Source organism: Stenella coeruleoalba (assembly GCF_951394435.1).
Source record: "Stenella coeruleoalba genome assembly, contig: scaffold_61, whole genome shotgun sequence".
NCBI lineage: Eukaryota > Metazoa > Chordata > Mammalia > Artiodactyla > Delphinidae > Stenella > Stenella coeruleoalba.
The window spans coordinates 1,024,698-1,048,741 of record NW_027646361.1 but is presented as its reverse complement, the minus strand read 5'-3'; the positions used below and the strand labels follow the sequence as shown (position 1 = coordinate 1,048,741).

Here is a 24,044-nt window from a genome sequence, read left to right as displayed (position 1 = left end):
CCTGAAACATCTAAAAAACAAAGCAACAGAGCCTAGGGCACTTCCACTTATGGTCCTATAGCTTAGGGAAATTAAAATCAAAAAGACACAGCCACCCCAAAGTTTGGGACGCCTCCGTTTACAAGAACCTCGTTTACCGTACAAGTTCAATATCACAGAAAGTGAAAAATGGATAAAGAACTTGTGGTACTTACGTACAATGCAGTATCACTCAGCAATGAAATCTATGTCATCAGGCCTGTAGCAGCATAATGAGTGGATTCAGGTACGATGATTCTAACTGAAATAAGTCACACAGAAAAAGAAACATCATAAGATATCACTAATACACGGAATGTAAACTTGGCTACACAGGAACTGCATTCCAAAACAGAACAGGGTCTCAAATTTAGAAAGCCAACTTATGCTTGCTTAAGGGTAAAGGTGAGTAGGGGTGCTGCATAAAACCAGAGATTGAAATGAGCACAGATAAAGTTCCTTAAGCCAAATATGGAATAGACAAGAGCTACTCCTTGCTCAACGAAATGGACTCAACACCCCATATTAAATGCCTAAGAATGTACCTGACTAGTAAGTATCTTAAAACCTATGGATTGCTATGTCTCCGAAAGAGAATCAAGCATGTGTACAGGGGCATAAACGCAGCAGTGATAGGATTGGAGAGGTTCGGTGAGCAAATGAAGACCCTTTGAAGTCATATTGCATGGTACGCATTCCACGGGTTTCAACTACCCAGGTTTAAGGTATTCTTCCTTCAGCTAAAACATGCATGTGGAACCTAGAGTATGATCAACCCTGTGATCGGGAGACGTGTTCAAATATGTCTCAGTTTTCGTACCCTGGTACTCGGGTGCAACATTCCAGACGCTTTACTAACACTCTCCCGACTTGGAGAGTCAGTCCCTTTAACCTCCTGTTTGGCACAGTTTGCAATTTCTGTGGAAGATGAACAGGAATAGCGAGAACCAATGAAAGAATAGCTGGAGGTGTTTGGATGGGCAAATTTAACTCTCATTTCGCACCAGGAAGAGGAAATAACCAAAGGCTCAGCGTGCCGGGCCGGAACCAGATTAGGGCCTGAAGCCATCCTGCGGTGTTGTGGCCAGCTCACAAGAAAGCGAGTTGAAGAAAGGAGCTCAGGGGCTCTGTAATTCACAAACCTGCACAGTTATAAATGACAGCTATCGTCCAAAAATAGACTGAAGTAAGGCTGCCAAGAGGACTTGAAAGCGGGGCAGAATTGCAGGAAACCGATTTCAGGAGGTAGACTGGAATTGCATTGAAAGCATAGGAAAAGAGGCAGAACGTCCACAATGATGCACTTGGCCAAAAAGGGCGTATGCGTTTTTTCCTGAATATATTCAGGAAAAAATGCATACGCCCTTTTTGGCCAACCAAGCAAGCTTGCAAAGGAAATCTGCACTACAATGAAGTCTCACTTCCCCCCGGTCAAAAGGGCCATCTGAAAAAAGTGTAAAATCCAGAAAGGCAACAGGCCATTGAGAACTGGGAGCCTTGTTATGCTGATGGGCGGGATGTAAATTGCCAACAGACACTTGGGAGAAGTGTATGGTGTTTCCTGAAACATCTAAAAAACAAAGCAACAGAACCTCGGGCACTGCCACTTATGGTCCTATAGCTTAGGGAAATTAAAATCAAAAAGACACAGCCACCCCAAAGTTTGGAACGGCTCTGTTTACAAGAACCTCGTTTACAGTACAAGTTCAACATCGCAGAAAGTGAAAAATGGATAAAGAAGTTGTGGTATTTACTTACAAAGCAATATCACTCAGCAATGAAATCTGTGTCATCAGGCCCTTAGCAGCACAATGAGTGGATTCAGGTATGATGATTCTAACTGAAATAAGTCACACAGAAAAAGAAACATCATAAGATATCAGTAATACACAGAATGTAAACTTGGCTACACAGGAACTGAATTACAGAACAGAACAGGTTCTCAAATTTAGAAAAACAACTTATGCTTGCTTAAGGGGAAAGGTGAGTTGGGGTGCTGCATAAAACCAGAGATTGAAATGAGCACAGATAAAGTTCCTTAAGCCAAATATGGAATAGACAAGAGCTACTCCTTGCTCAACGAAATGGACTCAACACCGCATATTAAACGCCTAAGAATGTACCTGACTTGTAAGTATCTTAAAACCTATGGATTGCTATGTCTCCGAAAGAGAATCAAGCATGTGTACAGGGGCATAAACGCAGCAGTGATAGGATTGGAGAGGTTCGGTGAGCAAATGAAGACCCTTTGAAGTCATATTGCATGGTACCCATTACACGGGTCTTAACTCTCCAGGTTTAAGGTATTCTTCCTTCAGCTAAAACATGCATGTGGAACCCAAGTATGATCAACCATGCGAACGGGAGACGTGTTCAAATATGTCTCAGTTTTCCTCCCCTGGTACTCGGGTGCAACATTCCAGATGCTTTACTAACACTCTCCCCACTTGGAGAGTCAGTCCCTTTAACCTCCTGTTTGGCCCAGTTTGCAATTTCTGCGGAAGATGAACAGGAATAGCGAGAACCAATGAGAGACTAGCTGGAGGTGTCTGGATGGGCAAATTTAACTCTCATTTCCCACCAGAAAGAGGAATTAACCAAAGGCTCAGCGTGCCGTGCCAGAACCAGATTAGGGCCTGAAGCCATCCTGCGGTGTTGCGGCCAGGTCACAAGAAAGCGAGTTGAAGAAAGGAGCTCAGGGGCACTGTAATTCACAAACCTGCAGAGTTATAAATGACAGCTATCGTCCAAAAATAGACTGAAGTAAGGCTGCCAAGAGGACTTGAAAGCGGGGCAGAATTGCAGGAAACCGATTTCAGGAGGTAGACTGGAATTGCATTGAAAGCATAGGAAAAGAGGCAGAACGTCCACAATGATGCACTTGGCCAAAAAGGGCGTATGCGTTTTTTCCTGAATATATTCAGGAAAAAACGCATACGCCCTTTTTGGCCAACCAAGCAAGCTTGCAAAGGAAATCTGCACTACAATGAAGTCTCACTTCCCCCCGGTCAAAAGGGCCATCTGAAAAAAGTGTAAAATCCAGAAAGGCAGGACAGGCCATGGAGAACTGGGAGCCTTGTTATGCTGATGTGCGGGATGTAAATTGCCAACAACCACTCGGGAGAAGTGTATGGTGTTTCCTGAAACATCTAAAAAACAAAGCAACAGAGCCTAGGGCACTTCCACTTATGGTCCTATAGCTTAGGGAATTTAAAATCAAAAAGACACAGCCACCCCAAAGTTTGGGACGCCTCTGTTTACAAGAACCTCGTTTACCGTACAAGTTCAATATCACAGAAAGTGAAAAATGGATAAAGAACTTGTGGTACTTACGTACAATGCAGTATCACTCAGCAATGAAATCTATGTCATCAGGCCCGTAGCAGCATAATGAGTGGATTCAGGTACGATGATTCTAACTGAAATAAGTCACACAGAAAAAGAAACATCATAAGATATCACTAATACACGGAATGTAAACTTGGCTACACAGGAACTGAATTCCAAAACAGAACAGGGTCTCAAATTTAGAAAACCAACTTATGCTTGCTTAAGGGGAAAGGTGAGTTGGGGTGCTGCATAAAACCAGAGATTGAAATGAGCACAGATAAAGTTCCTTAAGCCAAATATGGAATAGACAAGAGCTACTCCTTGCTCAACGAAATGGACTCAACACCCCATATTAAACGCCTAAGAATGTACCTGACTAGTAAGTATCTTAAAACCTATGGATTGCTATGTCTCCGAAAGAGAATCAAGCATGTGTACAGGGGCATAAACGCAGCAGTGATAGGATTGGAGAGGTTCGGTGAGCAAATGAAGACCCTTTGAAGTCCTATTGCATGGTACCCATTACACGGGTCTTAACTCTCCAGGTTTAAGGTATTCTTCCTTCAGCTAAAACATGCATGTGGAACCCAAGTATGATCAACCATGCGAACGGGAGACGTGTTCAAATATGTCTCAGTTTTCCTCCCCTGGTACTCGGGTGCAACATTCCAGATGCTTTACTAACACTCTCCCCACTTCGAGAGTCAGTCCCTTTAACCTCCTGTTTGGCCCAGTTTGCAATTTCTGCGGAAGATGAACAGGAATAGCGAGAACCAATGAGAGACTAGCTGGAGGTGTCTGGATGGGCAAATTTAACTCTCATTTCCCACCAGGAAGAGGAATTAACCAAAGGCTCAGCGTGCCGTGCCAGAACCAGATTAGGGCCTGAAGCCATCCTGCGGTGTTGCGGCCAGGTCACAAGAAAGCGAGTTGAAGAAAGGAGCTCAGGGGCACTGTAATTCACAAACCTGCAGAGTTATAAATGACAGCTATCGTCCAAAAATATACTGAAGTAAGGCTGCCAAGAGGACTTGAAAGCGGGGCAGAATTGCAGGAAACCGATTTCAGGAGGTAGACTGGAATTGCATTGAAAGCATAGGAAAAGAGGCAGAACGTCCACAATGATGCACTTGGCCAAAAAGGGCGTATGCGTTTTTTCCTGAATATATTCAGGAAAAAACGCATACGCCCTTTTTGGCCAACCAAGCAAGCTTGCAAAGGAAATCTGCACTACAATGAAGTCTCACTTCCCCCCGGTCAAAAGGGCCATCTGAAAAAAGTGTAAAATCCAGAAAGGCAGGACAGGCCATGGAGAACTGGGAGCCTTGTTATGCTGATGGGCGGGATGTAAATTGCCAAGAACCACTTGGGAGAAGTGTATGGTGTTTCCTGAAACAACTAAAAAACAAAGCAACAGAACCTACGGCACTTCCACTTATGGTCCTATAGCTTAGGGAAATTAAAATGAAAAAGACACAGCCACCCCAAAGTTTGGAACGGCTCTGTTTACAAGAACCTCGTTCACAGTACAAGTTCAACATCGCAGAAAGTGAAAAATGGATAAAGAAGTTGTGGTATTTACTTACAAAGCAATATCACTCAGCAATGAAATCTGTGTCACAAGGCCCTTAGCATCACAATGAGTGGATTCAGGTATGATGATTCTAACTGAAATAAGTCACACAGAAAAAGAAACATCATAAGATATCAGTAATACACGGAATGTAAACTTCGCTACACAGGAACTGAATTACAGAACAGAACAGGGTCTCAATTTTAGAAAACCAACTTATGCTTGCTTAAGGGTAAAGGTGAGTTGGGGTGCTGCATAAAACCAGAGATTGAAATGAGCACAGATAAAGTTCCTTAAGCCAAATATGGAATAGACAAGAGCTACTCCTTGCTCAACGAAATGGACTCAACACCGCATATTAAACGCCTAAGAATGTACCTGACTAGTAAGTATCTTAAAACCTATGGATTGCTATGTCTCCGAAAGAGAATCAAGCATGTGTACAGGGGCATAAACGCAGCAGTGATAGGATTGGAGAGGTTCGGTGAGCAAATGAAGACCCTTTGAAGTCATATTGCATGGTACCCATTACACGGGTCTTAACTCTCCAGGTTTAAGGTATTCTTCCTTCAGCTAAAACATGCATGTGGAACCCAAGTATGATCAACCATGCGAACGGGAGACGTGTTCAAATATGTCTCAGTTTTCCTCCCCTGGTACTCGGGTGCAACATTCCAGACGCTTTACTAACACTCTCCCCACTTGGAGAGTCAGTCCCTTTAACCTCCTGTTTGGCCCAGTTTGCAATTTCTGCGGAAGATGAACAGGAATAGCGAGAACCAATGAGAGACTAGCTGGAGGTGTCTGGATGGGCAAATTTAACTCTCATTTCCCACCAGGAAGAGGAATTAACCAAAGGCTCAGCGTGCCGTGCCGGAACCAGATTAGGGCCTGAAGCCATCCTGCGGTGTTGCGGCCAGGTCACAAGAAAGCGAGTTGAAGAAAGGAGCTCAGGGGCACTGTAATTCACAAACCTGCAGAGTTATAAATGACAGCTATCGTCCAAAAATAGACTGAAGTAAGGCTGCCAAGAGGACTTGAAAGCGGGGCAGAATTGCAGGAAACCGATTTCAGGAGGTAGACTGGAATTGCATTGGAAGCATAGGAAAAGAGGCAGAACGTCCACAATGATGCACTTGGCCAAAAAGGGCGTATGCGTTTTTTCCTGAATATATTCAGGAAAAAACGCATACGCCCTTTTTGGCCAACCAAGCAAACTTGCAAAGGAAATCTGCACTACAATGAAGTCTCACTTCTCCCCGGTCAAAAGGGCCATCTGAAAAAAGTGTAAAATCCAGAAAGGCAGGACAGGCCATGGAGAACTGGGAGCCTTGTTATGCTGATGGGCGGGATGTAAATTGCCAACAGACACTCAGGAGAAGTGTATGGTGTTTCCTGAAACATCTAAAAAACAAAGCAACAGAGCCTAGGGCACTTCCACTTATGGTCCTATAGCTTAGGGAAATTAAAATCAAAAAGACACAGCCACCCCAAAGTTTGGGACGCCTCCGTTTACAAGAACCTCGTTTACCGTACAAGTTCAATATCACAGAAAGTGAAAAATGGATAAAGAACTTGTGGTACTTACGTACAATGCAGTATCACTCAGCAATGAAATCTATGTCATCAGGCCCGTAGCAGCATAATGAGTGGATTCAGGTACGATGATTCTAACTGAAATAAGTCACACAGAAAAAGAAACATCATAAGATATCACTAATACACGGAATGTAAACTTGGCTACACAGGAACTGCATTCCAAAACAGAACAGGGTCTCAAATTTAGAAAACCAACTTATGCTTGCTTAAGGGGAAAGGTGAGTTGGGGTGCTGCATAAAACCAGAGATTGAAATGAGCACAGATAAAGTTCCTTAAGCCAAATATGGAATAGACAAGAGCTACTCCTTGCTCAACGAAATGGACTCAAAACCCCATATTAAACGTCTAAGAATGTACCTGACTAGTAAGTATCTTAAAACCTATGGATTGCTATGTCTCCAAAAGAGAATCAAGCGTGTGTACAGGGGCATAAACGCAGCAGTGATAGGATTGGAGAGGTTCGGTGAGCAAATGAAGACCCTTTGAAGTCCTATTGCATGGTACCCATTCCACGGGTTTCAAATACCCAGGTTTAAGGTATTCTTCCTTCAGCTAAAACATGCATGTGGAACCTAGAGTATGATCAACCATGTGATCGGGAGACGTGTTCAAATATGTCTCAGTTTTCCTCCCCTGGTACTCGGGTGCAACATTCCAGACGCTTTACTAACACTCTCCCGACTTGGAGAGTCAGTCCCTTTAACCTCCTGTTTGACCCAGTTTGCAATTTCTGCGGAAGATGAACAGGAATAGCGAGAACCAATGAGAGAATAGCTGGAGGTGTCTGGACGGGCAAATGTAACTCTCATTTCCCACCAGGAAGAGGAATTAACCAAAGGCTCAGCGTGCCGTGCCGGAACCAGATTAGGGCCTGAAGCCATCCTGCGGTGTTGTGGCCAGCTCACAAGAAAGCGAGTTGAAGAAAGGAGCTCAGGGGCTCTGTAATTCACAAACCTGCACAGTTATAAATGACAGCTATCGTCCAAAAATAGACTGAAGTAAGGCTGCCAAGAGGACTTGAAAGCGGGGCAGAATTGCAGGAAACCGATTTCAGGAGGTAGACTGGAATTGCATTGAAAGCATAGGAAAAGAGGCAGAACGTCCACAATGATGCACTTGGCCAAAAAGGGCATATGCGTTTTTTCCTGAATATATTCAGGAAAAAATGCATACGCACTTTTTGGCCAACCAAGCAAGCTTGCAAAGGAAATCTGCACTACAATGAAGTCTCACTTCCCCCCGGTCAAAAGGGCCATCTGAAAAAAGTGTAAAATCCAGAAAGGCAACAGGCCATTGAGAACTGGGAGCCTTGTTATGCTGATGGGCGGGATGTAAATTGCCAACAGACACTCGGGAGAAGTGTATGGTGTTTCCTGAAACATCTAAAAAACAAAGCAACAGAACCTCGGGCACTGCCACTTATGGTCCTATAGCTTAGGGAAATTAAAATCAAAAAGACACAGCCACCCCAAAGTTTGGAACGGCTCTGTTTACAAGAACCTCGTTTACAGTACAAGTTCAACATCGCAGAAAGTGAAAAATGGATAAAGAAGTTGTGGTATTTACTTACAAAGCAATATCACTCAGCAATGAAATCTGTGTCATCAGGCCCTTAGCAGCACAATGAGTGGATTCAGGTATGATGATTCTAACTGAAATAAGTCACACAGAAAAAGAAACATCATAAGATATCAGTAATACACAGAATGTAAACTTGGCTACACAGGAACTGAATTACAGAACAGAACAGGGTCTCAAATTTAGAAAAACAACTTATGCTTGCTTAAGGGGAAAGGTGAGTTGGGGTGCTGCATAAAACCAGAGATTGAAATGAGCACAGATAAAGTTCCTTAAGCCAAATATGGAATAGACAAGAGCTACTCCTTGCTCAACGAAATGGACTCAACACCGCATATTAAACGCCTAAGAATGTACCTGACTTGTAAGTATCTTAAAACCTATGGATTGCTATGTCTCCGAAAGAGAATCAAGCATGTGTACAGGGGCATAAACGCAGCAGTGATAGGATTGGAGAGGTTCGGTGAGCAAATGAAGACCCTTTGAAGTCATATTGCATGGTACCCATTACACGGGTCTTAACTCTCCAGGTTTAAGGTATTCTTCCTTCAGCTAAAACATGCATGTGGAACCCAAGTATGATCAACCATGCGAACGGGAGACGTGTTCAAATATGTCTCAGTTTTCCTCCCCTGGTACTCGGGTGCAACATTCCAGATGCTTTACTAACACTCTCCCCACTTGGAGAGTCAGTCCCTTTAACCTCCTGTTTGGCCCAGTTTGCAATTTCTGCGGAAGATGAACAGGAATAGCGAGAACCAATGAGAGACTAGCTGGAGGTGTCTGGATGGGCAAATTTAACTCTCATTTCCCACCAGAAAGAGGAATTAACCAAAGGCTCAGCGTGCCGTGCCAGAACCAGATTAGGGCCTGAAGCCATCCTGCGGTGTTGCGGCCAGGTCACAAGAAAGCGAGTTGAAGAAAGGAGCTCAGGGGCACTGTAATTCACAAACCTGCAGAGTTATAAATGACAGCTATCGTCCAAAAATAGACTGAAGTAAGGCTGCCAAGAGGACTTGAAAGCGGGGCAGAATTGCAGGAAACCGATTTCAGGAGGTAGACTGGAATTGCATTGAAAGCATAGGAAAAGAGGCAGAACGTCCACAATGATGCACTTGGCCAAAAAGGGCGTATGCGTTTTTTCCTGAATATATTCAGGAAAAAACGCATACGCCCTTTTTGGCCAACCAAGCAAGCTTGCAAAGGAAATCTGCACTACAATGAAGTCTCACTTCCCCCCGGTCAAAAGGGCCATCTGAAAAAAGTGTAAAATCCAGAAAGGCAGGACAGGCCATGGAGAACTGGGAGCCTTGTTATGCTGATGTGCGGGATGTAAATTGCCAACAACCACTCGGGAGAAGTGTATGGTGTTTCCTGAAACATCTAAAAAACAAAGCAACAGAGCCTAGGGCACTTCCACTTATGGTCCTATAGCTTAGGGAATTTAAAATCAAAAAGACACAGCCACCCCAAAGTTTGGGACGCCTCTGTTTACAAGAACCTCGTTTACCGTACAAGTTCAATATCACAGAAAGTGAAAAATGGATAAAGAACTTGTGGTACTTACGTACAATGCAGTATCACACAGCAATGAAATCTATGTCATCAGGCCCGTAGCAGCATAATGAGTGGATTCAGGTACGATGATTCTAACTGAAATAAGTCACACAGAAAAAGAAACATCATAAGATATCACTAATACACGGAATGTAAACTTGGCTACACAGGAACTGAATTCCAAAACAGAACAGGGTCTCAAATTTAGAAAACCAACTTATGCTTGCTTAAGGGGAAAGGTGAGTTGGGGTGCTGCATAAAACCAGAGATTGAAATGAGCACAGATAAAGTTCCTTAAGCCAAATATGGAATAGACAAGAGCTACTCCTTGCTCAACGAAATGGACTCAACACCCCATATTAAACGCCTAAGAATGTACCTGACTAGTAAGTATCTTAAAACCTATGGATTGCTATGTCTCCAAAAGAGAATCAAGCGTGTGTACAGGGGCATAAACGCAGCAGTGATAGGATTGGAGAGGTTCGGTGAGCAAATGAAGACCCTTTGAAGTCATATTGCATGGTACCCATTCCACGGGTTTCAAATACCCAGGTTTAAGGTATTCTTCCTTCAGCTAAAACATGCATGTGGAACCTAGAGTATGATCAACCATGTGATCGGGAGACGTGTTCAAATATGTCTCAGTTTTCCTCCCCTGGTACTCGGGTGCAACATTCCAGACGCTTTACTAACACTCTCCCGACTTGGAGAGTCAGTCCCTTTAACCTCCTGTTTGACCCAGTTTGCAATTTCTGCGGAAGATGAACAGGAATAGCGAGAACCAATGAGAGAATAGCTGGAGGTGTCTGGACGGGCAAATGTAACTCTCATTTCCCACCAGGAAGAGGAATTAACCAAAGGCTCAGCGTGCCGTGCCGGAACCAGATTAGGGCCTGAAGCCATCCTGCGGTGTTGTGGCCAGCTCACAAGAAAGCGAGTTGAAGAAAGGAGCTCAGGGGCTCTGTAATTCACAAACCTGCACAGTTATAAATGACAGCTATCGTCCAAAAATAGACTGAAGTAAGGCTGCCAAGAGGACTTGAAAGCGGGGCAGAATTGCAGGAAACCGATTTCAGGAGGTAGACTGGAATTGCATTGAAAGCATAGGAAAAGAGGCAGAACGTCCACAATGATGCACTTGGCCAAAAAGGGCATATGCGTTTTTTCCTGAATATATTCAGGAAAAAATCATACGCACTTTTTGGCCAACCAAGCAAGCTTGCAAAGGAAATCTGCACTACAATGAAGTCTCACTTCCCCCCGGTCAAAAGGGCCATCTGAAAAAAGTGTAAAATCCAGAAAGGCAACAGGCCATTGAGAACTGGGAGCCTTGTTATGCTGATGGGCGGGATGTAAATTGCCAACAGACACTCGGGAGAAGTGTATGGTGTTTCCTGAAACATCTAAAAAACAAAGCAACAGAACCTCGGGCACTGCCACTTATGGTCCTATAGCTTAGGGAAATTAAAATCAAAAAGACACAGCCACCCCAAAGTTTGGAACGGCTCTGTTTACAAGAACCTCGTTTACAGTACAAGTTCAACATCGCAGAAAGTGAAAAATGGATAAAGAAGTTGTGGTATTTACTTACAAAGCAATATCACTCAGCAATGAAATCTGTGTCATCAGGCCCTTAGCAGCACAATGAGTGGATTCAGGTATGATGATTCTAACTGAAATAAGTCACACAGAAAAAGAAACATCATAAGATATCAGTAATACACAGAATGTAAACTTGGCTACACAGGAACTGAATTACAGAACAGAACAGGGTCTCAAATTTAGAAAAACAACTTATGCTTGCTTAAGGGGAAAGGTGAGTTGGGGTGCTGCATAAAACCAGAGATTGAAATGAGCACAGATAAAGTTCCTTAAGCCAAATATGGAATAGACAAGAGCTACTCCTTGCTCAACGAAATGGACTCAACACCGCATATTAAACGCCTAAGAATGTACCTGACTTGTAAGTATCTTAAAACCTATGGATTGCTATGTCTCCGAAAGAGAATCAAGCATGTGTACAGGGGCATAAACGCAGCAGTGATAGGATTGGAGAGGTTCGGTGAGCAAATGAAGACCCTTTGAAGTCATATTGCATGGTACCCATTACACGGGTCTTAACTCTCCAGGTTTAAGGTATTCTTCCTTCAGCTAAAACATGCATGTGGAACCCAAGTATGATCAACCATGCGAACGGGAGACGTGTTCAAATATGTCTCAGTTTTCCTCCCCTGGTACTCGGGTGCAACATTCCAGATGCTTTACTAACACTCTCCCCACTTGGAGAGTCAGTCCCTTTAACCTCCTGTTTGGCCCAGTTTGCAATTTCTGCGGAAGATGAACAGGAATAGCGAGAACCAATGAGAGACTAGCTGGAGGTGTCTGGATGGGCAAATTTAACTCTCATTTCCCACCAGAAAGAGGAATTAACCAAAGGCTCAGCGTGCCGTGCCAGAACCAGATTAGGGCCTGAAGCCATCCTGCGGTGTTGCGGCCAGGTCACAAGAAAGCGAGTTGAAGAAAGGAGCTCAGGGGCACTGTAATTCACAAACCTGCAGAGTTATAAATGACAGCTATCGTCCAAAAATAGACTGAAGTAAGGCTGCCAAGAGGACTTGAAAGCGGGGCAGAATTGCAGGAAACCGATTTCAGGAGGTAGACTGGAATTGCATTGAAAGCATAGGAAAAGAGGCAGAACGTCCACAATGATGCACTTGGCCAAAAAGGGCGTATGCGTTTTTTCCTGAATATATTCAGGAAAAAACGCATACGCCCTTTTTGGCCAACCAAGCAAGCTTGCAAAGGAAATCTGCACTACAATGAAGTCTCACTTCCCCCCGGTCAAAAGGGCCATCTGAAAAAAGTGTAAAATCCAGAAAGGCAGGACAGGCCATGGAGAACTGGGAGCCTTGTTATGCTGATGGGCGGGATGTAAATTGCCAAGAACCACTTGGGAGAAGTGTATGGTGTTTCCTGAAACAACTAAAAAACAAAGCAACAGAACCTACGGCACTTCCACTTATGGTCCTATAGCTTAGGGAAATTAAAATGAAAAAGACACAGCCACCCCAAAGTTTGGAACGGCTCTGTTTACAAGAACCTCGTTCACAGTACAAGTTCAACATCGCAGAAAGTGAAAAATGGATAAAGAAGTTGTGGTATTTACTTACAAAGCAATATCACTCAGCAATGAAATCTGTGTCACAAGGCCCTTAGCATCACAATGAGTGGATTCAGGTATGATGATTCTAACTGAAATAAGTCACACAGAAAAAGAAACATCATAAGATATCAGTAATACACGGAATGTAAACTTCGCTACACAGGAACTGAATTACAGAACAGAACAGGGTCTCAATTTTAGAAAACCAACTTATGCTTGCTTAAGGGTAAAGGTGAGTTGGGGTGCTGCATAAAACCAGAGATTGAAATGAGCACAGATAAAGTTCCTTAAGCCAAATATGGAATAGACAAGAGCTACTCCTTGCTCAACGAAATGGACTCAACACCCCATATTAAACGCCTAAGAATGTACCTGACTAGTAAGTATCTTAAAACCTATGGATTGCTATGTCTCCGAAAGAGAATCAAGCATGTGTACAGGGGCATAAACGCAGCAGTGATAGGATTGGAGAGGTTCGGTGAGCAAATGAAGACCCTTTGAAGTCATATTGCATGGTACCCATTACACGGGTCTTAACTCTCCAGGTTTAAGGTATTCTTCCTTCAGCTAAAACATGCATGTGGAACCCAAGTATGATCAACCATGCGAACGGGAGACGTGTTCAAATATGTCTCAGTTTTCCTCCCCTGGTACTCGGGTGCAACATTCCAGACGCTTTACTAACACTCTCCCCACTTGGAGAGTCAGTCCCTTTAACCTCCTGTTTGGCCCAGTTTGCAATTTCTGCGGAAGATGAACAGGAATAGCGAGAACCAATGAGAGACTAGCTGGAGGTGTCTGGATGGGCAAATTTAACTCTCATTTCCCACCAGGAAGAGGAATTAACCAAAGGCTCAGCGTGCCGTGCCGGAACCAGATTAGGGCCTGAAGCCATCCTGCGGTGTTGCGGCCAGGTCACAAGAAAGCGAGTTGAAGAAAGGAGCTCAGGGGCACTGTAATTCACAAACCTGCAGAGTTATAAATGACAGCTATCGTCCAAAAATAGACTGAAGTAAGGCTGCCAAGAGGACTTGAAAGCGGGGCAGAATTGCAGGAAACCGATTTCAGGAGGTAGACTGGAATTGCATTGGAAGCATAGGAAAAGAGGCAGAACGTCCACAATGATGCACTTGGCCAAAAAGGGCGTATGCGTTTTTTCCTGAATATATTCAGGAAAAAACGCATACGCCCTTTTTGGCCAACCAAGCAAACTTGCAAAGGAAATCTGCACTACAATGAAGTCTCACTTCTCCCCGGTCAAAAGGGCCATCTGAAAAAAGTGTAAAATCCAGAAAGGCAGGACAGGCCATGGAGAACTGGGAGCCTTGTTATGCTGATGGGCGGGATGTAAATTGCCAACAGACACTCAGGAGAAGTGTATGGTGTTTCCTGAAACATCTAAAAAACAAAGCAACAGAGCCTAGGGCACTTCCACTTATGGTCCTATAGCTTAGGGAAATTAAAATCAAAAAGACACAGCCACCCCAAAGTTTGGGACGCCTCCGTTTACAAGAACCTCGTTTACCGTACAAGTTCAATATCACAGAAAGTGAAAAATGGATAAAGAACTTGTGGTACTTACGTACAATGCAGTATCACTCAGCAATGAAATCTATGTCATCAGGCCCGTAGCAGCATAATGAGTGGATTCAGGTACGATGATTCTAACTGAAATAAGTCACACAGAAAAAGAAACATCATAAGATATCACTAATACACGGAATGTAAACTTGGCTACACAGGAACTGCATTCCAAAACAGAACAGGGTCTCAAATTTAGAAAACCAACTTATGCTTGCTTAAGGGGAAAGGTGAGTTGGGGTGCTGCATAAAACCAGAGATTGAAATGAGCACAGATAAAGTTCCTTAAGCCAAATATGGAATAGACAAGAGCTACTCCTTGCTCAACGAAATGGACTCAAAACCCCATATTAAACGTCTAAGAATGTACCTGACTAGTAAGTATCTTAAAACCTATGGATTGCTATGTCTCCAAAAGAGAATCAAGCGTGTGTACAGGGGCATAAACGCAGCAGTGATAGGATTGGAGAGGTTCGGTGAGCAAATGAAGACCCTTTGAAGTCATATTGCATGGTACCCATTCCACGGGTTTCAAATACCCAGGTTTAAGGTATTCTTCCTTCAGCTAAAACATGCATGTGGAACCTAGAGTATGATCAACCATGTGATCGGGAGACGTGTTCAAATATGTCTCAGTTTTCCTCCCCTGGTACTCGGGTGCAACATTCCAGACGCTTTACTAACACTCTCCCGACTTGGAGAGTCAGTCCCTTTAACCTCCTGTTTGACCCAGTTTGCAATTTCTGCGGAAGATGAACAGGAATAGCGAGAACCAATGAGAGAATAGCTGGAGGTGTCTGGACGGGCAAATGTAACTCTCATTTCCCACCAGGAAGAGGAATTAACCAAAGGCTCAGCGTGCCGTGCCGGAACCAGATTAGGGCCTGAAGCCATCCTGCGGTGTTGTGGCCAGCTCACAAGAAAGCGAGTTGAAGAAAGGAGCTCAGGGGCTCTGTAATTCACAAACCTGCACAGTTATAAATGACAGCTATCGTCCAAAAATAGACTGAAGTAAGGCTGCCAAGAGGACTTGAAAGCGGGGCAGAATTGCAGGAAACCGATTTCAGGAGGTAGACTGGAATTGCATTGAAAGCATAGGAAAAGAGGCAGAACGTCCACAATGATGCACTTGGCCAAAAAGGGCATATGCGTTTTTTCCTGAATATATTCAGGAAAAAATGCATACGCACTTTTTGGCCAACCAAGCAAGCTTGCAAAGGAAATCTGCACTACAATGAAGTCTCACTTCCCCCCGGTCAAAAGGGCCATCTGAAAAAAGTGTAAAATCCAGAAAGGCAACAGGCCATTGAGAACTGGGAGCCTTGTTATGCTGATGGGCGGGATGTAAATTGCCAACAGACACTCGGGAGAAGTGTATGGTGTTTCCTGAAACATCTAAAAAACAAAGCAACAGAACCTCGGGCACTGCCACTTATGGTCCTATAGCTTAGGGAAATTAAAATCAAAAAGACACAGCCACCCCAAAGTTTGGAACGGCTCTGTTTACAAGAACCTCGTTTACAGTACAAGTTCAACATCGCAGAAAGTGAAAAATGGATAAAGAAGTTGTGGTATTTACTTACAAAGCAATATCACTCAGCAATGAAATCTGTGTCATCAGGCCCTTAGCAGCACAATGAGTGGATTCAGGTATGATGATTCTAACTGAAATAAGTCACACAGAAAAAGAAACATCATAAGATATCAGTAATACACAGAATGTAAACTTGGCTACACAGGAACTGAATTACAGAACAGAACAGGGTCTCAAATTTAGAAAAACAACTTATGCTTGCTTAAGGGGAAAGGTGAGTTGGGGTGCTGCATAAAACCAGAGATTGAAATGAGCACAGATAAAGTTCCTTAAGCCAAATATGGAATAGACAAGAGCTACTCCTTGCTCAACGAAATGGACTCAACACCGCATATTAAACGCCTAAGAATGTACCTGACTTGTAAGTATCTTAAAACCTATGGATTGCTATGTCTCCGAAAGAGAATCAAGCATGTGTACAGGGGCATAAACGCAGCAGTGATAGGATTGGAGAGGTTCGGTGAGCAAATGAAGACCCTTTGAAGTCATATTGCATGGTACCCATTACACGGGTCTTAACTCTCCAGGTTTAAGGTATTCTTCCTTCAGCTAAAACATGCATGTGGAACCCAAGTATGATCAACCATGCGAACGGGAGACGTGTTCAAATATGTCTCAGTTTTCCTCCCCTGGTACTCGGGTGCAACATTCCAGATGCTTTACTAACACTCTCCCCACTTGGAGAGTCAGTCCCTTTAACCTCCTGTTTGGCCCAGTTTGCAATTTCTGCGGAAGATGAACAGGAATAGCGAGAACCAATGAGAGACTAGCTGGAGGTGTCTGGATGGGCAAATTTAACTCTCATTTCCCACCAGGAAGAGGAATTAACCAAAGGCTCAGCGTGCCGTGCCAGAACCAGATTAGGGCCTGAAGCCATCCTGCGGTGTTGCGGCCAGGTCACAAGAAAGCGAGTTGAAGAAAGGAGCTCAGGGGCACTGTAATTCACAAACCTGCAGAGTTATAAATGACAGCTATCGTCCAAAAATAGACTGAAGGAAGGCTGCCAAGAGGACTTGAAAGCGGGGCAGAATTGCAGGAAACCGATTTCAGGAGGTAGACTGGAATTGCATTGAAAGCATAGGAAAAGAGGCAGAACGTCCACAATGATGCACTTGGCCAAAAAGGGCGTATGCGTTTTTTCCTGAATATATTCAGGAAAAAACGCATACGCCCTTTTTGGCCAACCAAGCAAACTTGCAAAGGAAATCTGCACTACAATGAAGTCTCACTTCTCCCCGGTCATAAGGGCCATCTGAAAAAAGTGTAAAATCCAGAAAGGCAGGACAGGTCATGGAGAACTGGGAGCCTTGTTATGCTGATGGGCGGGATGTAAATTGCCAACAGACACTCAGGAGAAGTGTATGGTGTTTCCTGAAACATCTAAAAAACAAAGCAACAGAGCCTAGGGCACTTCCACTTATGGTCCTATAGCTTAGGGAAATTAAAATGAAAAAGACACAGCCACCCCAAAGTTTGGAACGGCTCTGTTTACAAGAACCTCGTTCACAGTACAAGTTCAACATCGCAGAAAGTGAAAAATGGATAAAGAAGTTGTGGTATTTACTTACAAAGCAATATCACTCAGCAATGAAATCTGTGTCACAAGGCCCTTAGCATCACAATGAGTGGATTCAGGTATGATGATTCTAACTGAAATAAGTCACACAGAAAAAGAAACATCATAAGATATCAGTAATACACGGAATGTAAACTTCGCTACACAGGAACTGAATTACAGAACAGAACAGGGTCTCAATTTTAGAAAACCAACTTATGCTTGCTTAAGGGTAAAGGTGAGTTGGGGTGCTGCATAAAACCAGAGATTGAAATGAGCACAGATAAAGTTCCTTAAGCCAAATATGGAATAGACAAGAGCTACTCCTTGCTCAACGAAATGGACTCAACACCGCATATTAAACGCCTAAGAATGTACCTGACTAGTAAGTATCTTAAAACCTATGGATTGCTATGTCTCCGAAAGAGAATCAAGCATGTGTACAGGGGCATAAACGCAGCAGTGATAGGATTGGAGAGGTTCGGTGAGCAAATGAAGACCCTTTGAAGTCATATTGCATGGTACCCATTACACGGGTCTTAACTCTCCAGGTTTAAGGTATTCTTCCTTCAGCTAAAACATGCATGTGGAACCCAAGTATGATCAACCATGCGAACGGGAGACGTGTTCAAATATGTCTCAGTTTTCCTCCCCTGGTACTCGGGTGGAACATTCCAGATGCTTTACTAACACTCTCCCCACTTGGAGAGTCAGTCCCTTTAACCTCCTGTTTGGCCCAGTTTGCAATTTCTGCGGAAGATGAACAGGAATAGCGAGAACCAATGAGAGACTAGCTGGAGGTGTCTGGATGGGCAAATTTAACTCTCATTTCCCACCAGGAAGAGGAATTAACCAAAGGCTCAGCGTGCCGTGCCAGAACCAGATTAGGGCCTGAAGCCATCCTGCGGTGTTGCGGCCAGGTCACAAGAAAGCGAGTTGAAGAAAGGAGCTCAGGGGCACTGTAATTCACAAACCTGCAGAGTTATAAATGACAGCTATCGTCCAAAAATAGACTGAAGTAAGGCTGCCAAGAGGACTTGAAAGCGGGGCAGAATTGCAGGAAACCGATTTCAGGAGGTAGACTGGAATTGCATTGGAAGCATAGGAAAAGAGGCAGAACGTCCACAATGATGCACTTGGCCAAAAAGGGCGTATGCGTTTTTTCCTGAATATATTCAGGAAAAAACGCATACGCCCTTTTTGGCCAACCAAGCAAACTTGCAAAGGAAATCTGCACTACAATGAAGTCTCACTTCTCCCCGGTCAAAAGGGCCATCTGAAAAAAGTGTAAAATCCAGAAAGGCAGGACAGGCCATGGAGAACTGGGAGCCTTGTTATGCTGATGGGCGGGATGTAAATTGCCAACAGACACTCAGGAGAAGTGTATGGTGTTTCCTGAAACATCTAAAAAACAAAGCAACAGAGCCTAGGGCACTTCCACTTATGGTCCTATAGCTTAGGGAAATTAAAATCAAAAAGACACAGCCACCCCAAAGTTTGGGACGCCTCCGTTTACAAGAACCTCGTTTACCGTACAAGTTCAATATCACAGAAAGTGAAAAATGGATAAAGAACTTGTGGTACTTACGTACAATGCAGTATCACTCAGCAATGAAATCTATGTCATCAGGCCCGTAGCAGCATAATGAGTGGATTCAGGTACGATGATTCTAACTGAAATAAGTCACACAGAAAAAGAAACATCATAAGATATCACTAATACACGGAATGTAAACTTGGCTACACAGGAACTGCATTCCAAAACAGAACAGGGTCTCAAATTTAGAAAACCAACTTATGCTTGCTTAAGGGGAAAGGTGAGTTGGGGTGCTGCATAAAACCAGAGATTGAAATGAGCACAGATAAAGTTCCTTAAGCCAAATATGGAATAGACAAGAGCTACTCCTTGCTCAACGAAATGGACTCAAAACCCCATATTAAACGTCTAAGAATGTACCTGACTAGTAAGTATCTTAAAACCTATGGATTGCTATGTCTCCAAAAGAGAATCAAGCGTGTGTACAGGGGCATAAACGCAGCAGTGATAGGATTGGAGAGGTTCGGTGAGCAAATGAAGACCCTTTGAAGTCATATTGCATGGTACCCATTCCACGGGTTTCAAATACCCAGGTTTAAGGTATTCTTCCTTCAGCTAAAACATGCATGTGGAACCTAGAGTATGATCAACCATGTGATCGGGAGACGTGTTCAAATATGTCTCAGTTTTCCTCCCCTGGTACTCGGGTGCAACATTCCAGACGCTTTACTAACACTCTCCCGACTTGGAGAGTCAGTCCCTTTAACCTCCTGTTTGACCCAGTTTGCAATTTCTGCGGAAGATGAACAGGAATAGCGAGAACCAATGAGAGAATAGCTGGAGGTGTCTGGACGGGCAAATGTAACTCTCATTTCCCACCAGGAAGAGGAATTAACCAAAGGCTCAGCGTGCCGTGCCGGAACCAGATTAGGGCCTGAAGCCATCCTGCGGTGTTGTGGCCAGCTCACAAGAAAGCGAGTTGAAGAAAGGAGCTCAGGGGCTCTGTAATTCACAAACCTGCACAGTTATAAATGACAGCTATCGTCCAAAAATAGACTGAAGTAAGGCTGCCAAGAGGACTTGAAAGCGGGGCAGAATTGCAGGAAACCGATTTCAGGAGGTAGACTGGAATTGCATTGAAAGCATAGGAAAAGAGGCAGAACGTCCACAATGATGCACTTGGCCAAAAAGGGCATATGCGTTTTTTCCTGAATATATTCAGGAAAAAATGCATACGCACTTTTTGGCCAACCAAGCAAGCTTGCAAAGGAAATCTGCACTACAATGAAGTCTCACTTCCCCCCGGTCAAAAGGGCCATCTGAAAAAAGTGTAAAATCCAGAAAGGCAACAGGCCATTGAGAACTGGGAGCCTTGTTATGCTGATGGGCGGGATGTAAATTGCCAACAGACACTCGGGAGAAGTGTATGGTGTTTCCTGAAACATCTAAAAAACAAAGCAACAGAACCTCGGGCACTGCCACTTATGGTCCTATAGCTTAGGGAAATTAAAATCAAAAAGACACAGCCACCCCAAAGTTTGGAACGGCTCTGTTTACAAGAACCTCGTTTACAGTACAAGTTCAACATCGCAGAAAGTGAAAAATGGATAAAGAAGTTGTGGTATTTACTTACAAAGCAATATCACTCAGCAATGAAATCTGTGAAATCAGGCCCTTAGGAGCACAATGAGTGGATTCAGGTATGATGATTCTAACTGAAATAAGTCACACAGAAAAAGAAACATCATAAGATATCAGTAATACACAGAATGTAAACTTGGCTACACAGGAACTGAATTACAGAACAGAACAGGGTCTCAAATTTAGAAAAACAACTTATGCTTGCTTAAGGGGAAAGGTGAGTTGGGGTGCTGCATAAAACCAGAGATTGAAATGAGCACAGATAAAGTTCCTTAAGCCAAATATGGAATAGACAAGAGCTACTCCTTGCTCAACGAAATGGACTCAACACCGCATATTAAACGCCTAAGAATGTACCTGACTTGTAAGTATCTTAAAACCTATGGATTGCTATGTCTCCGAAAGAGAATCAAGCATGTGTACAGGGGCATAAACGCAGCAGTGATAGGATTGGAGAGGTTCGGTGAGCAAATGAAGACCCTTTGAAGTCATATTGCATGGTACCCATTACACGGGTCTTAACTCTCCAGGTTTAAGGTATTCTTCCTTCAGCTAAAACATGCATGTGGAACCCAAGTATGATCAACCATGCGAACGGGAGACGTGTTCAAATATGTCTCAGTTTTCCTCCCCTGGTACTCGGGTGGAACATTCCAGATGCTTTACTAACACTCTCCCCACTTGGAGAGTCAGTCCCTTTAACCTCCTGTTTGGCCCAGTTTGCAATTTCTGCGGAAGATGAACAGGAATAGCGAGAACCAATGAGAGACTAGCTGGAGGTGTCTGGATGGGCAAATTTAACTCTCATTTCCCACCAGGAAGAGGAATTAACCAAAGGCTCAGCGTGCCGTGCCAGAACCAGATTAGGGCCTGAAGCCATCCTGCGGTGTTGCGGCCAGGTCACAAGAAAGCGAGTTGAAGAAAGGAGCTCAGGGGCACTGTAATTCACAAACCTGCAGAGTTATAAATGACAGCTATCGTCCAAAAATAGACTGAAGTAAGGCTGCCAAGAGGACTTGAAAGCGGGGCAGAATTGCAGGAAACCGATTTCAGGAGGTAGACTGGAATTGCATTGGAAGCATAGGAAAAGAGGCAGAACGTCCACAATGATGCACTTGGCCAAAAAGGGCGTATGCGTTTTTTCCTGAATATATTCAGGAAAAAACGCATACGCCCTTTTTGGCCAACCAAGCAAACTTGCAAAGGAAATCTGCACTACAATGAAGTCTCACTTCTCCCCGGTCAAAAGGGCCATCTGAAAAAAGTGTAAAATCCAGAAAGGCAGGACAGGCCATGGAGAACTGGGAGCCTTGTTATGCTGATGGGCGGGATGTAAATTGCCAACAGACACTCAGGAGAAGTGTATGGTGTTTCCTGAAACATCTAAAAAACAAAGCAACAGAGCCTAGGGCACTTCCACTTATGGTCCTATAGCTTAGGGAAATTAAAATCAAAAAGACACAGCCACCCCAAAGTTTGGGACGCCTCCGTTTACAAGAACCTCGTTTACCGTACAAGTTCAATATCACAGAAAGTGAAAAATGGATAAAGAACTTGTGGTACTTACGTACAATGCAGTATCACTCAGCAATGAAATCTATGTCATCAGGCCCGTAGCAGCATAATGAGTGGATTCAGGTACGATGATTCTAACTGAAATAAGTCACACAGAAAAAGAAACATCATAAGATATCACTAATACACGGAATGTAAACTTGGCTACACAGGAACTGCATTCCAAAACAGAACAGGGTCTCAAATTTAGAAAACCAACTTATGCTTGCTTAAGGGGAAAGGTGAGTTGGGGTGCTGCATAAAACCAGAGATTGAAATGAGCACAGATAAAGTTCCTTAAGCCAAATATGGAATAGACAAGAGCTACTCCTTGCTCAACGAAATGGACTCAAAACCCCATATTAAACGTCTAAGAATGTACCTGACTAGTAAGTATCTTAAAACCTATGGATTGCTATGTCTCCAAAAGAGAATCAAGCGTGTGTACAGGGGCATAAACGCAGCAGTGATAGGATTGGAGAGGTTCGGTGAGCAAATGAAGACCCTTTGAAGTCATATTGCATGGTACCCATTCCACGGGTTTCAAATACCCAGGTTTAAGGTATTCTTCCTTCAGCTAAAACATGCATGTGGAACCTAGAGTATGATCAACCATGTGATCGGGAGACGTGTTCAAATATGTCTCAGTTTTCCTCCCCTGGTACTCGGGTGCAACATTCCAGACGCTTTACTAACACTCTCCCGACTTGGAGAGTCAGTCCCTTTAACCTCCTGTTTGACCCAGTTTGCAATTTCTGCGGAAGATGAACAGGAATAGCGAGAACCAATGAGAGAATAGCTGGAGGTGTCTGGACGGGCAAATGTAACTCTCATTTCCCACCAGGAAGAGGAATTAACCAAAGGCTCAGCGTGCCGTGCCGGAACCAGATTAGGGCCTGAAGCCATCCTGCGGTGTTGTGGCCAGCTCACAAGAAAGCGAGTTGAAGAAAGGAGCTCAGGGGCTCTGTAATTCACAAACCTGCACAGTTATAAATGACAGCTATCGTCCAAAAATAGACTGAAGTAAGGCTGCCAAGAGGACTTGAAAGCGGGGCAGAATTGCAGGAAACCGATTTCAGGAGGTAGACTGGAATTGCATTGAAAGCATAGGAAAAGAGGCAGAACGTCCACAATGATGCACTTGGCCAAAAAGGGCATATGCGTTTTTTCCTGAATATATTCAGGAAAAAATGCATACGCACTTTTTGGCCAACCAAGCAAGCTTGCAAAGGAAATCTGCACTACAATGAAGTCTCACTTCCCCCCGGTCAAAAGGGCCATCTGAAAAAAGTGTAAAATCCAGAAAGGCAACAGGCCATTGAGAACTGGGAGCCTTGTTATGCTGATGGGCGGGATGTAAATTGCCAAGAACCACTTGGGAGAAGTGTATGGTGTTTCCTGAAACATCTAAAAAACAAAGCAACAGAACCTCGGGCACTGCCACTTATGGTCCTATAGCTTAGGGAAATTAAAATCAAAAAGACACAGCCACCCCAAAGTTTGGAACGGCTCTGTTTACAAGAACCTCGTTTACAGTACAAGTTCAACATCGCAGAAAGTGAAAAATGGATAAAGAAGTTGTGGTATTTACTTACAAAGCAATATCACTCAGCAATGAAATCTGTGTCATCAGGCCCTTAGGAGCACAATGAGTGGATTCAGGTATGATGATTCTAACTGAAATAAGTCACACAGAAAAAGAAACATCATAAGATATCAGTAATACACAGAATGTAAACTTGGCTACACAGGAACTGAATTAC

The 24,044-nt window shown here is 43.7% G+C and overlaps 1 long non-coding RNA gene across 10 annotated transcripts in view; it reads right to left on the bottom strand.

The window, feature by feature from the left end:
- The window catches only part of LOC307181154, a 2,002,597-nt gene that overhangs the window by 977,358 nt on the left and 1,001,195 nt on the right, over positions 1 to 24,044 (bottom strand). For 5 of the 10 annotated variants that reach the window (XR_013826033.1, XR_013826034.1, XR_013826037.1 and 2 more), the window contains one exon: positions 9,671 to 9,748. The exons of 2 other annotated variants lie outside the window; for them this stretch is intronic. This is a non-coding gene — a long non-coding RNA (uncharacterized lncRNA). Of the gene's footprint in view, positions 1 to 9,670; positions 9,749 to 20,719; positions 20,802 to 24,044 lie in introns of all 10 variants that reach the window. 3 more of the 10 variants (XR_013826040.1, XR_013826041.1, XR_013826042.1) reach the window with 1 other exon arrangement.